The sequence below is a fragment of the Bufo bufo genome, chromosome 2 (genome assembly GCF_905171765.1).
Source record: "Bufo bufo chromosome 2, aBufBuf1.1, whole genome shotgun sequence".
NCBI lineage: Eukaryota > Metazoa > Chordata > Amphibia > Anura > Bufonidae > Bufo > Bufo bufo.
The window spans coordinates 248,326,959-248,338,148 of NC_053390.1; the positions used below are offsets into that span (position 1 = coordinate 248,326,959).

The following is an 11,190-nucleotide window of genomic DNA, read 5'->3' on the forward strand; positions in this document are numbered from 1 at the left end:
ACCCACACCTCGGGCACCAGGTGTTCTACTGAGCTGAAGGGGAACCCGTGCCCTGCGCCGTGCCCGTGGTCCCAGAGTAGGGGTAACACCCCCTGCTTCCTGACACCTTGCTAACCCATGTAGAGGCAAAAACCGGGCGCAGGGCAGTGCCAAATGCTTTAAAAGAAGATTTGGCAAAAGATTCCATATTCTTATCCCTGGGGTCCGAGAAGGAAGCCCCATCCGCCATAGGCAAGGTGGTATTCTTAGCCAGGCGGGATACCGGATGGTCAACAATAGGAGAGGACGACCACTTCTTTGTCAAATCCTCTGGAAAGGATATAAGACGTCTCGGAAGAGAAGAGCGTGTCTGGTTCATAAAAAAAAAAAGGTTACAAATTGATGAAAACCCCATCAAAATGGTTTGGCAACATCATTAAGAGGATAGCTGGATGCATCTTAGACTCCTATTATGAACAACATACAATAGACAACAACACAAAGGCTACATGCCAAAAGCCAGGTATGTACAAGTCATCCTCTCCATGAGACAGTTAACAGCCAGCATACCTTACAATGGCAGCCTTGTGCCAGCTCTCATCTGACTGAGAACCAGTAAACCTCAAAGTTATTTTGCATCTGTTGGGTGGACCTGCACACCTAGATCAATATCATTAGGGCGACAAAAAGTTTTCCGATTGTCCTAACATAATATTCAATAACCTTTCTCTACATTTTTGTCATGTAAAAACTCATTTGCATAAACATCGGCATATGGGAAAGACATGCAATTGAGCAGATTCTCTCATGAACAGTGCCCTCTATTAGTTACATAGTGTTATGAAAAGACTATTCACTCACAACAGCGAATAGTCTTGTCAAACCCCTATGCAACAAATAGAGGGCGCTGGTCATGATTCATGAGTCATGATTACAGGGCCCTCTATTAGTTGCATAGTGTTATGACAAGACTATTCGCTATATTGCTCTATATTCGTTTTTTAGAATATTCGTAATATTCTAAAAAACCATTATATAGCAATATAGCAAATATTATGTAATAATTATGTAGTAAGTCAGTGATATTATCTGACACTGGAAAAGCTTGGTAATAATTCAGTGTAGATCGCGAGTTATTACCCAGCTTTCCCAGTGTCAGATTTTTTTCACTGAGTTATTACCCAGCTTTCCCAGTGTCAGATATCATCCTAGTGTAGATCGCGAATATTCTAATTCTAATCGCAAATTTTCCATGCAAAAGGCTACACTAATAAGCTCGTCATAAGACTCAGACTAATATTCTTGTCAGAAGACTATGAAACCAATAGATGGCACTATTGAGTTATGAACAGCACCCTCTATTGGTTTCATAGTCTTCTGACAAGAATATTAGACTTGTCATAAGACTGTGAAACCAATAGAGGGCGCTGTTCATAACTCAATAGCGCTATCTATTGGTTTTCATAGTGTTATGACAGCTGAAAACCAAGGCAGATTCTGCTCATTTGCATGTCTTTCCCATATGCCCATGTTTATGCAAATGAGTTTTTACATGACAAAACTGTATAGAAATGTTATTGAATAGTATGTTAGGACAATCAGAAAACTTTTTGTCTGAGTTTTTACATGACAAAACTGTATAGAAAGGTTATTGAATATTACGTTAGGACAATCGGAAAACCTTTTGTCGCCCTAATGATATTGATCTAGGTGTGCAGGTCCAACCTAGCCATCCAACAGATGCAAAATAACTTTGAGATTTACTGGTTTTCAGTCAGATGAGAGCTGGTTTGGAATATCTCATGGTGCACAAGACTGCCATTGTATGGTATGCTGACTAAGCCTGTCATCTGTCTCATGGATAGATTGATGACTTGCACATACCTGTCTTTTGCCATATAGCCTTTGTGTGGTTGTCTATTGTATGTTGTACATAATAGGAGTCTCTGCTTTTTGGCTAAGATCAAGTGTAGTATCTGTTCTTATCAGTCCTGTTGAACCTGGCTCCTGGACTGAACTCTGCCCATGGAGGAAGGCTGTGACAGGCTGAGCCATGGGATTAGAGGAGAGCAGAGAACCACACAGTGCCCCACGAAGGGTGTACAGCACTAGGGCAGAAATGTCCTGTGCGAGGTGGCCCGGATTGCTGGATCAAAGCCATTAGGTCGAGTTGTGTTGAAAGCCCAAAGTGCAAGTGCCCCAGGACTGGTGACTCTGGGGTGCCGGAACTCACTGGGGGTGGAATCCCACTGAGGATTGGCACAGCACTTTCTTTCTCTCAATTTTAGCACACACCTTTATTTGCTCGGCTTTGGCCTTGAAGATACGAGGAATTTTTATAATTCCGGTCGAATGTCCGGGCCGTAATGGCACACATTCACTTATTTATTTTTTATTTTCACTGTGTGATCTTTTACACATTGTGTGTTCACTAGGATTTTCAGGGTTGCGGCGCCCTTACGGGTACCCCCTCCTTGAGGTCTAGGGGGGGTGTGTGGCCATATTGGTTCCTCACCCCCATGCCAAACCCCTTGGGCTCTCCCTCCGGGGAGAGTCCAGACCTTGTTGAAGCTCCTGGCTGACGCCTTGGGTGGCAGCCTAGGCGAAAGCCTGGAGCATAGATGCTCGGCTGAGGGGTGCCGTTTGTCCCAGTCCCTTGCAGGAGCTTTGGACCCGGAGGGATTGGGAATGGTTTGTGGGGGGCCCTTCTCTTTTCGAGAGAGCCTGCGATAGACCGCGACCTAGTGCACGATTTTTGTGTGGCACACTGCACGATTTTGTTACACGAGGTGAGAGCACGACTTTGGGCTTTCGAAAAAAGAAAAAAAAAAATAGGAGTCTAAGACGCATCCAGCTATCCTCTTAATGCTGTTTCCAAACCATTTTGATGGGGTTTCCATCAATTTCTAACATTTTTTTATGAACCAGACACCCTCTTCTCTTCCGAGCAAGGGGGGCCTGGTTGTCTCCCATTGACTTCCATTATACTCGGGTGCTCGGCCGAGCACACGAATATAGCAATGTGTTTGGGCCGAACGCCCAAACACCCGAATACTTTGGTGCTCGCTGATCACTAGTAGAGTCCTCAACCTGTAAGATTTCTATAACCGCTACAATGAGATTGTCTACCATAGCAGACAGTTTGGAAGACTGGTCCTCCGGTGAGACAAAGTCAGCACCTGACAACTTTTCCTCAGAACACGTCTCTTCTAATGAGGATGCATTGGAGCGAGACTCCCTGGGAGGTGGCGGGGAGATGGAGGAAACGGGGGACACAGACGCCCTTCGATGAGAAGGTGGTCTGGCTCGTTTTGCAGGACGGCCGTGATGGGAAGTAGCGGAGGGGTCCCCAGAGTCTGACTGGTCAGAGGCTGGCCGTGCGGCCAAAAGCCCCAGCATTTCCACAATGGCTCTATTGGAATGGGAAACGTCCTGCACCATCTTAGAGCCGCAGTGGGTGCGCCCTCTGTCTACCATGGGCTGGGAAGGGGGGGCGACTGGGACAGGGTCAGAGCCACTTGGTGGTGGAGAAGGAGCACGAGGAGCAGAGGGGATTCAACTGACCGGATGGGAATTTTGAGCGGCAAGAAGCACAGGCATAATGTTGCACGGAAGTGACCACCGGCTTTGGGACCTGCGATCTGTGTTTGGACATAGTGAGTACATGTAGTGAAAGTTAGGAGGGCTAAAGTTAGACCCTGTAGGAAGGAAAGAAAGAGCTCACCCGGCCTGTGTCCCTTACTGCAGCGTGTCCGGGGCCAGAAAGAAGCTTGGTAAGCACAAAGGGCTTTCCTTTACCCCCCACCCCCACAGGAGAGCTTTCCACACAGCTGTTAACCCTTTCCATGCCTGGGGGGACAGGGCTTCATGGGTGCCATCCACAGCAAGTAACCTGAGAAGGAGAGGGGGATAGAAAAAAAGGGGGTTTGGAGCCAGGAATACTTACCCGTCTGGCTTGTTCTGCCCCCCTGGTTCCAGCCGGGTCACCACCTTCGGTGTGCAGCCCCTTGGGGAGGGCTGCTACACGGGAAACAGAGGGGACTTGTCGTGGACAGGCAGCAAGGACTGCCTGTAATCCCACTGGAAGACAAAAAAAAAGAAAAAAATCAAAATCAAAAAAGGAAAAAATCTGCAGACCTGCACGCAGGGAGGTCTGCCTCCTCCAGACACTAAAGCTAAAATTGTTTTAGCTTAGTCCCTGTAGGAAGGGAATAGCTGGAGGGAGGAGCTCACACTTTTGTGCTTAGTGTCGTCTCCTAGTGGCAGCAGCTATACCCACGGTCAAGCCTGTGTCCCCCAATGATACGGATGAGAAATTCTGCTTAAGTCTGGTTTCTGTACTTTATGTCTGTTCTGGTATCCTTTGGCTGTTATTCCCCTCCTGACACTCAGCAAATAATTTATTTTCAGCTGAAGAACAATTTCCTCTGGCTGCTACTTCTTTCAGGTCTTCTCAGCTACGACTTGGAGTCTAAACCAGCACAAACCAGAACTGCCCCATTTCCTTCTGGTAGCAAGCAGGACTGGCCCACTTCTGACCAGGGGGGGGGGGGGGATCGAATGGTGTTCCATTCTATCTAACTATAGCTCTGCTGTGTTTTCTGACACCTGCTGGTGAACCAGGCACATTACATATGAACAATTGCATAACAAGATTAGTAATGCACATTGTGGGGGACCTGGACAAAAATCCATAAGATGACACTGTGTTAGCCCATTAAAGACAGTAGCAGGGTGCAGGAGTGGTAACACCACTCTGGGGCGTTACACATCTGAGAGTGGTTGCCGGGTTCACGAAATATGCCCCACTATGGCGCTATCCAGCCTTGACCGAATTTGTTTCTCTGACAGGGTTTGACTAATCAAAAAAAAAAAAGTAGTACAGTGGCTCTGACCTCTCGTATCAGCTGGGTATGGTGCACAACCCTTGCAACCTACCCCTGGTCGCAGAGAGAATAAAAAGCAGATATGTCAAGTGGTAGGGGGCACTCAACTACCTGGTACCAGATGGACAAGAGTATTGTGAACAGTATTCTATCAAATATTTATTCAGATAAAACTGGAAATAGTAGTGGTGTGATCCACTTCAATAGATGACTAAAATAAAACATAAAAAACTATGTAGTAATAAAAGAACATTACATCACACATAATGGCGCCAATGAAAAATAATAAAATAATAAAAAATGTCACTGGATGCTCCTGAAAATAGATGATGTATATAGGAGCCTGACGATCAGGCTCCTATATACATCATCTATTTTCAGGAGCATCCAGTGACATTTTTTATTCTTTTATTGTCTGCCTATATGGTAGGTACGCCACTGCCTACAAATGCGACATGCTTACAACACTATGAATAAGAACGGTACTGTGGTGTCACAGCAGGATACAGCATTACATCAGGAGGGTAGAGGAGAGGGATGATATCCTTGGTATACCGGTTGTTGCTTGACAAATACCTAGAGTTTCATCCATTGACCAGGATGCACAAATGGGAACAAGATATTGGTGCAATTTCGAAGGATCAATGGTCTGATATACTAGAAGCGGTGCCTATATCCTCCTTGAGTTAAAAAAGTGGAGAGCTTTCGCAATTATATAATATCCATAGAGTGTACAAGACACAGGTTTTCTTACATCGGATGGGATTCAGATCGGATGCTAAATGTCCTTGGTGTTCTGTGTAATCTGCGGATCTGATACATATGCTATGGCAACTGTATTCTGGGGAGAGGTACTTGATGTCATACAGAAGGCTTTCTCCGTACATATACCACAGGATCCTAAGGTGTGCATTTTGGTTTATGTGTCAGAGTTGAGAACTGAAAACATGCTCAAAGTGGCTATAGGTCGATTTCTATATGTGGCTAGCAAGTTAATAGCTCTACACTGAATACAGGTTGACCCTCCGTCACTCAGGGAATTTAAGTGCAAGGTTAACAACATGCTTGTGTGTGAAAAGGCTGTCTTCCAGAAAAGAGGTTGTCCCCTCAAATATGAGAAATTCTGGGAGCCGTGGCAGGCGTTTGTGAGATCGAATAATATTATGGGGTAAAGGTGCAGCTGATGCCGGAATGGGGAGTTGGTCAGGGGTGAGGAGGGGAGAAGGGGGTGAATTTATGGGTTCAAGGAACGGTATTACATACAGTTGTGTTCAAAATAATAGCAGTGTGTTTAAAAAAGTGAATAAAGCTCAAAATTCTTCTAATAGCTTTTATTTCCATACACACAAATGCTTTGGGAACACTACACATTCTATTCCAAATCAAAACATGAAGAAAAATATATCAAATTTATGTTGTTCCTCTAAAAAAAAATTGAAATAAAGTGAATATTAGACTGTTCAAAAAATAGCAGTGTTTGTATTCTTTACAAACTTAAACATTCACTATATAAACTGAAAAATGTTTGAAGGTTTTGCTTTCCTTTGAATCACTTAACTAATATTTAGTTGTATAACCACTGTTTCTGAGAACTGCTGTACATCTGTGTTGCATGGAGTCAACCAACTTCTGGCACCTGTGAACAGGTATTCCAGCCCAGGATGATTGGACTACATTCCACAGTTCTTCTCTATTTCTTGGTTTTGCCTCAGAAACTGCCTTTTTGATGTCACCCCACAAGTTTTCTATTGGATTAAGATCCGGGGATTGGGCGGACCACTCCATAACGTCAATCTTGTTGGTCTGCAACCAAGATGTTGCACGTTTACTGGTGTTTGGGGTCATTGTCTTGTTGGAACCCCCATTGAAGGGCATTTCCTCTTCAGTATAAGGCAGCATGACCCCTTCAAGTATTCTGATGTATTCAAACTGATCCATGATCCATGGTATGCGATAAATAGGCCCAACACCGTAGTATGAGAAACATCCCCATATCATGATGCTTGCGCCACCATGCTTCACTGTCTTCACAGCGTACTGTGGCTTGAATTCAGAGTTTGGGGGTCGTCTGACAAACTGTCTCCGGCCACTAGACCCAAAAAGAAAAATCTTACTTTCATCAGTCCACAAAATGTTGCGCCATTTCTCTTTAGGCCAGTCAATGTGCTCTTTGGCAAATTATAAACTCTTGAGCACGTCTTTTTTTCAACAGTGGGACTTTGCGGGGGCTTCTTGCAGATAGCTTGGCTTCACATAGGCATTTTCTAATTGTAACAGTACTCACAGGTAACTTTAGACCTTCTTTGATCTTCCTGGAGCTGATGTTGGCTGAGTCCTTGCCATTTTGGCTATTCTTCTATCCATTCGAATGGTAGTTTTTAGCTTTCTCCCATGTCTTTCAGGTTTTGGTTGCCATTTTAAAGCGTTTGCGATCGTTTTGGCTGAGCAGCCTATCATTTTCTGCACTTCTTTATATGTTTTCCCCTCTCCAATCAACTTTTTAATCAAGGTACGCTATTCTTCTGAACAATGTCTGGAACGACCTATTTTCCTCAGAATTTCAGAGAGAAATGCACTGTAACCAGCATGTTCAACATGCCTTTCTTTCTTTAAATAAGGGCAATAATTGCCACCTGTTTATCAAATAATGAATGACCTCACTAATTGAACTCCACACTGCTATTATTTTGAACATGCTCCTTTCAATAAGTGATTGAATTACACAGAATCAGCAGCATGCATGTCATGACGGTTGGGTCTGTTGGATTTCTATTACTCTACTACACCTGCTAGTAAATTACTTGCCATGTAGAAATATCATTTCTACCGAAAACAGTGATTGATCAGGTTAGTGATGTCTGACTGCTATTATTTTGAACACAACTGTATAATTAGAATATGTATGTAGGTATACATGTAAAATTGCTTATGTTGAGACTTCTTGATGTAAATTTAATGTGCATTGTTTATATTTGTTGTAATACGTACTTTTGAAAACTAATAAAAATTATCTGATTCAAAAAAATAGATTGCTATCTTGGAAAGGAATTGTACTATGCACAGATGAGACTGTTTTTATGTTGTTGGATGTACTACAACTCCTATTTTGCACTACAATAAAGAGAGACATTTATTATGTTTAAAACTGGCCTGGTTTACTCCCTACACATTTCATGCTCTACATGCCCTGTCTTCCACCCATATGAACACTTAACATCAAGGGCACCCCAAACTACCATAAGACAGGAACCCCAGTGACAATGAGTGCCCCAAAGGAAAAAAAGGGTGCGCTCTCCATTCACTGCAGCGGCCCTAGGAAGCAACAGCCTGAGGGAAACCACTGTAACACATCCTATAGTCAAAGCCTCTACCACTCCAACTCCTCAAGGGCTCACTGCACATGACTTTTTGATCACTTTAAATTCTGTTTGTTTGTTTTTTTTTTATTGGGAGGTGAAGTGATGAAAAAACAGCAAATCAGCCATTTTCATTTTTTTCCTTTAGGCCTCTTTCACACGAGCGTGACGGATTCGATCCAAAAGCGTTTAGTGAAACTCACACCATTTTGCAAGCAAGTTCATTCAGTTTTGTCTGCAATTGCATTCAGTTGTTGAGTTTTTTCCGCGCCGGTGCAATGCGTTTTGATGCGTTTTTCACACACGTGATAAAAAACTCAAGGTTTACAAACAACATCTCTTAGCAACCATCAGTGAAAAACGCATTGCATCCGCACTTGCTTCCGGATGCAATGCGTTTTTCACTGAAGCCCCATTCACTTCTACGGGGCCAGGGCTGCGTGAAAAACGCAGAATATAGAACATGCTGCGTTTTTCACACAACACAGAACTGATGCGTGAAAAAAAAACGCTCATGTACACAGACCATTCAAATGAATAGGTCAGGATTCAGTGCGGGTGCTGTGCGCTCGTGTGAAAGGGGCCTTACTCTATTCACTGTACAGGATACATATTTTTATATTTTAATAGCATGGGCATTTTCGGATGCAACAATGCTAATGATGTTTTTTATTCTTTATTTTGATTTTTAATATGGGGAAAGTGGGTGATTAGAATTTTTTATTTTTATATATTTTTTTATATTTCTAAAGCTTTTTTTTAACTTATTTTAAGTCCCCCTCGGTGACTTTGACATGTGATCATTTGATTGGTTCTCTCATTGCTAAAGAAGCTGGCCATTCACAGAATGCTGTATCCAAGCATATTAATAGAGAGTTGGAGGAAGAGTCACACAATCCCAATTGCTTGAGGTCCAGTGTAAAGTTTCCACAGTCAGTGATGGTTTAGTGAGCCATGTTATCTGCTGGTGTTGGTCCACCTCTGCAAACAAGCTTTATAGAGATGCTGATTTCATTTTTCAGCATGGGCACCTACCCACATACCTGGTTTAATAACCATGATAATACTGTGCTTGATTGGCCAGTAAACTCACCTGACCTAAACCCCATAGTGAATCTATGGGGTATTGTCAAGAGGAAGATGAGAGACATCAGACCCAACACTGCAGACATGCTGAAGGCCGTACCCCAAAGCATTCCATAACACCTCAGCAGTGCCACAGGCTGATTGTCTCCTTGCCACACCGCATTGATGCAGTAGTTCATACAAAAGGAGCCCTCACCAAGTACTGAGTGCATATACTGTACATACTTTTCAATAGGCCAACATTTCTGTATTAAAATATATTTTTTTATTGGTATTATATAATATTCTAATTTCCTGGTATACTAACTTTTGGGTTTCCATTAGCTGTAAGCAGTGGCATGCCTAAGGTGTTTGGCACCTGGGGTGGGTCCTTTCTCTGGCCCCCTCCTATGTTAAAACATTCATTATGCCTTCATTTTCCCCCCTCACAGTAGTTATGCCCACATTGTGACCCCTCAGAGTAGTTATGCCCCCATTGTGCCCCCCTTACAGTAGTAATCCCCTCATTGTTCCCCCTCACAGTAGTTATGCCCACACTGTGCCCCCTCATAGTGTGTATGCCCACACTGTGCCCCTTCACGTAGTTATGCCCACATTGTGCCCCCCTCACAGTAGTTATCCATTCATTGTGCCCCTTCACAGTAGTTATGCCCACATTGTGCCCCTTCGCAGTAGTTATCCATTCATTGTGCCCCCTTCACAGTAGTAATACCCTCTCTGTGCCCCCATAACAGTTGTTATGCCCTTCACAGTTGTAATGCCCTCTCTGTGCCCCAATAACAGTTGTAATCCTCACATTGTGCCCCCTCACTGCCAATAAAATAAAAAAAGCAATAAATACTCAACTTGTCCCATTCCTGATGATCAGATCAGCCCCAGCGCTCCCCTGCAGGCACAGATTGCACTGCAGCACTGTGTGGGAGGAGTGCACAGACAGATTCCCGGGCCTGAATGATCCTCCTATACAGTCAAGCAGTGAGATCTGTGCCTGAAAGGCTAAATGGTGAAGCAGAGAGCAGACGGCCTGGAGGAGGGAAGGACTGCATGGAGTTGAGTGGTCAGTAAGCTCCCTCTCGCTCTAGTAATGAGTGGCTCCATCTGTATTGATGGAAGCTCTCTTTGCATTGGGCACCCCCCTGACAGCTGGCAACCGGAGTGGACCCCCCCCCCCCCCTCTTGAAATAGATCACTCTATGATATTCTAATTTATTGAGATGCACCTGTAGATTGGCCTTTTTTATGTGAGTATTTTTTAGAGAAAAAAAAGTTTGCTTAAATAATGGGACTCATTAATCTGGAATTGCTAAGTGAGAAATCTGCCAGAAACAGCTTCTTCTGATGCTAGGATATCCACCCTATAATATTTGATAAATGTGATAGGACTACTCTATGAGGAAACTTTGCATATTTGATCCAGTGGAACCTGGTTCCCATCTGCACATGAGGCCGCTGTAGCCTTTGTAGAATGAGAATATAGAAAGAATTCTCTTAAACTATGTGCCACTTCGGAATATAGTCAATAACTCTTCTTGACAACACCATCTGTCTTACAATAGGAAGTATGTTTATAGAAATATTTTTCTCACTGTGTTCAAAGAATTTTATTCAAATATGCAGATGTGTAACCTAAAGCTCCTGGGCCCCAGTGCAACAGGGCCCCCCATACAGCAAGTACCATTCTTTATAGAGATGTGGCAGAAAGAACTTTGGACTTCTTTAAAAGGATTATCCAAGACTTAAAGGGACACTGACAGGCCCAATAAGCATAATTATCTATATATATGCATGCACAGGTCTTCTAATGTGTATTAAAAACATATAATTATAACCCCTGTCCACCTTATAAATACAGCAAACTCATGTTTTATAACCTGATGTAATCG

At 43.4% G+C, this 11,190-nt stretch overlaps 1 pseudogene; it reads left to right on the forward strand.

Annotated features, from left to right (window-relative positions):
* Positions 1-1,915: 1,915 nt before the first annotated feature.
* Positions 1,916-2,002, forward strand: LOC120992974 (annotated as a pseudogene).
* The last annotated feature ends 9,188 nt before the right edge of the window (positions 2,003-11,190 follow it).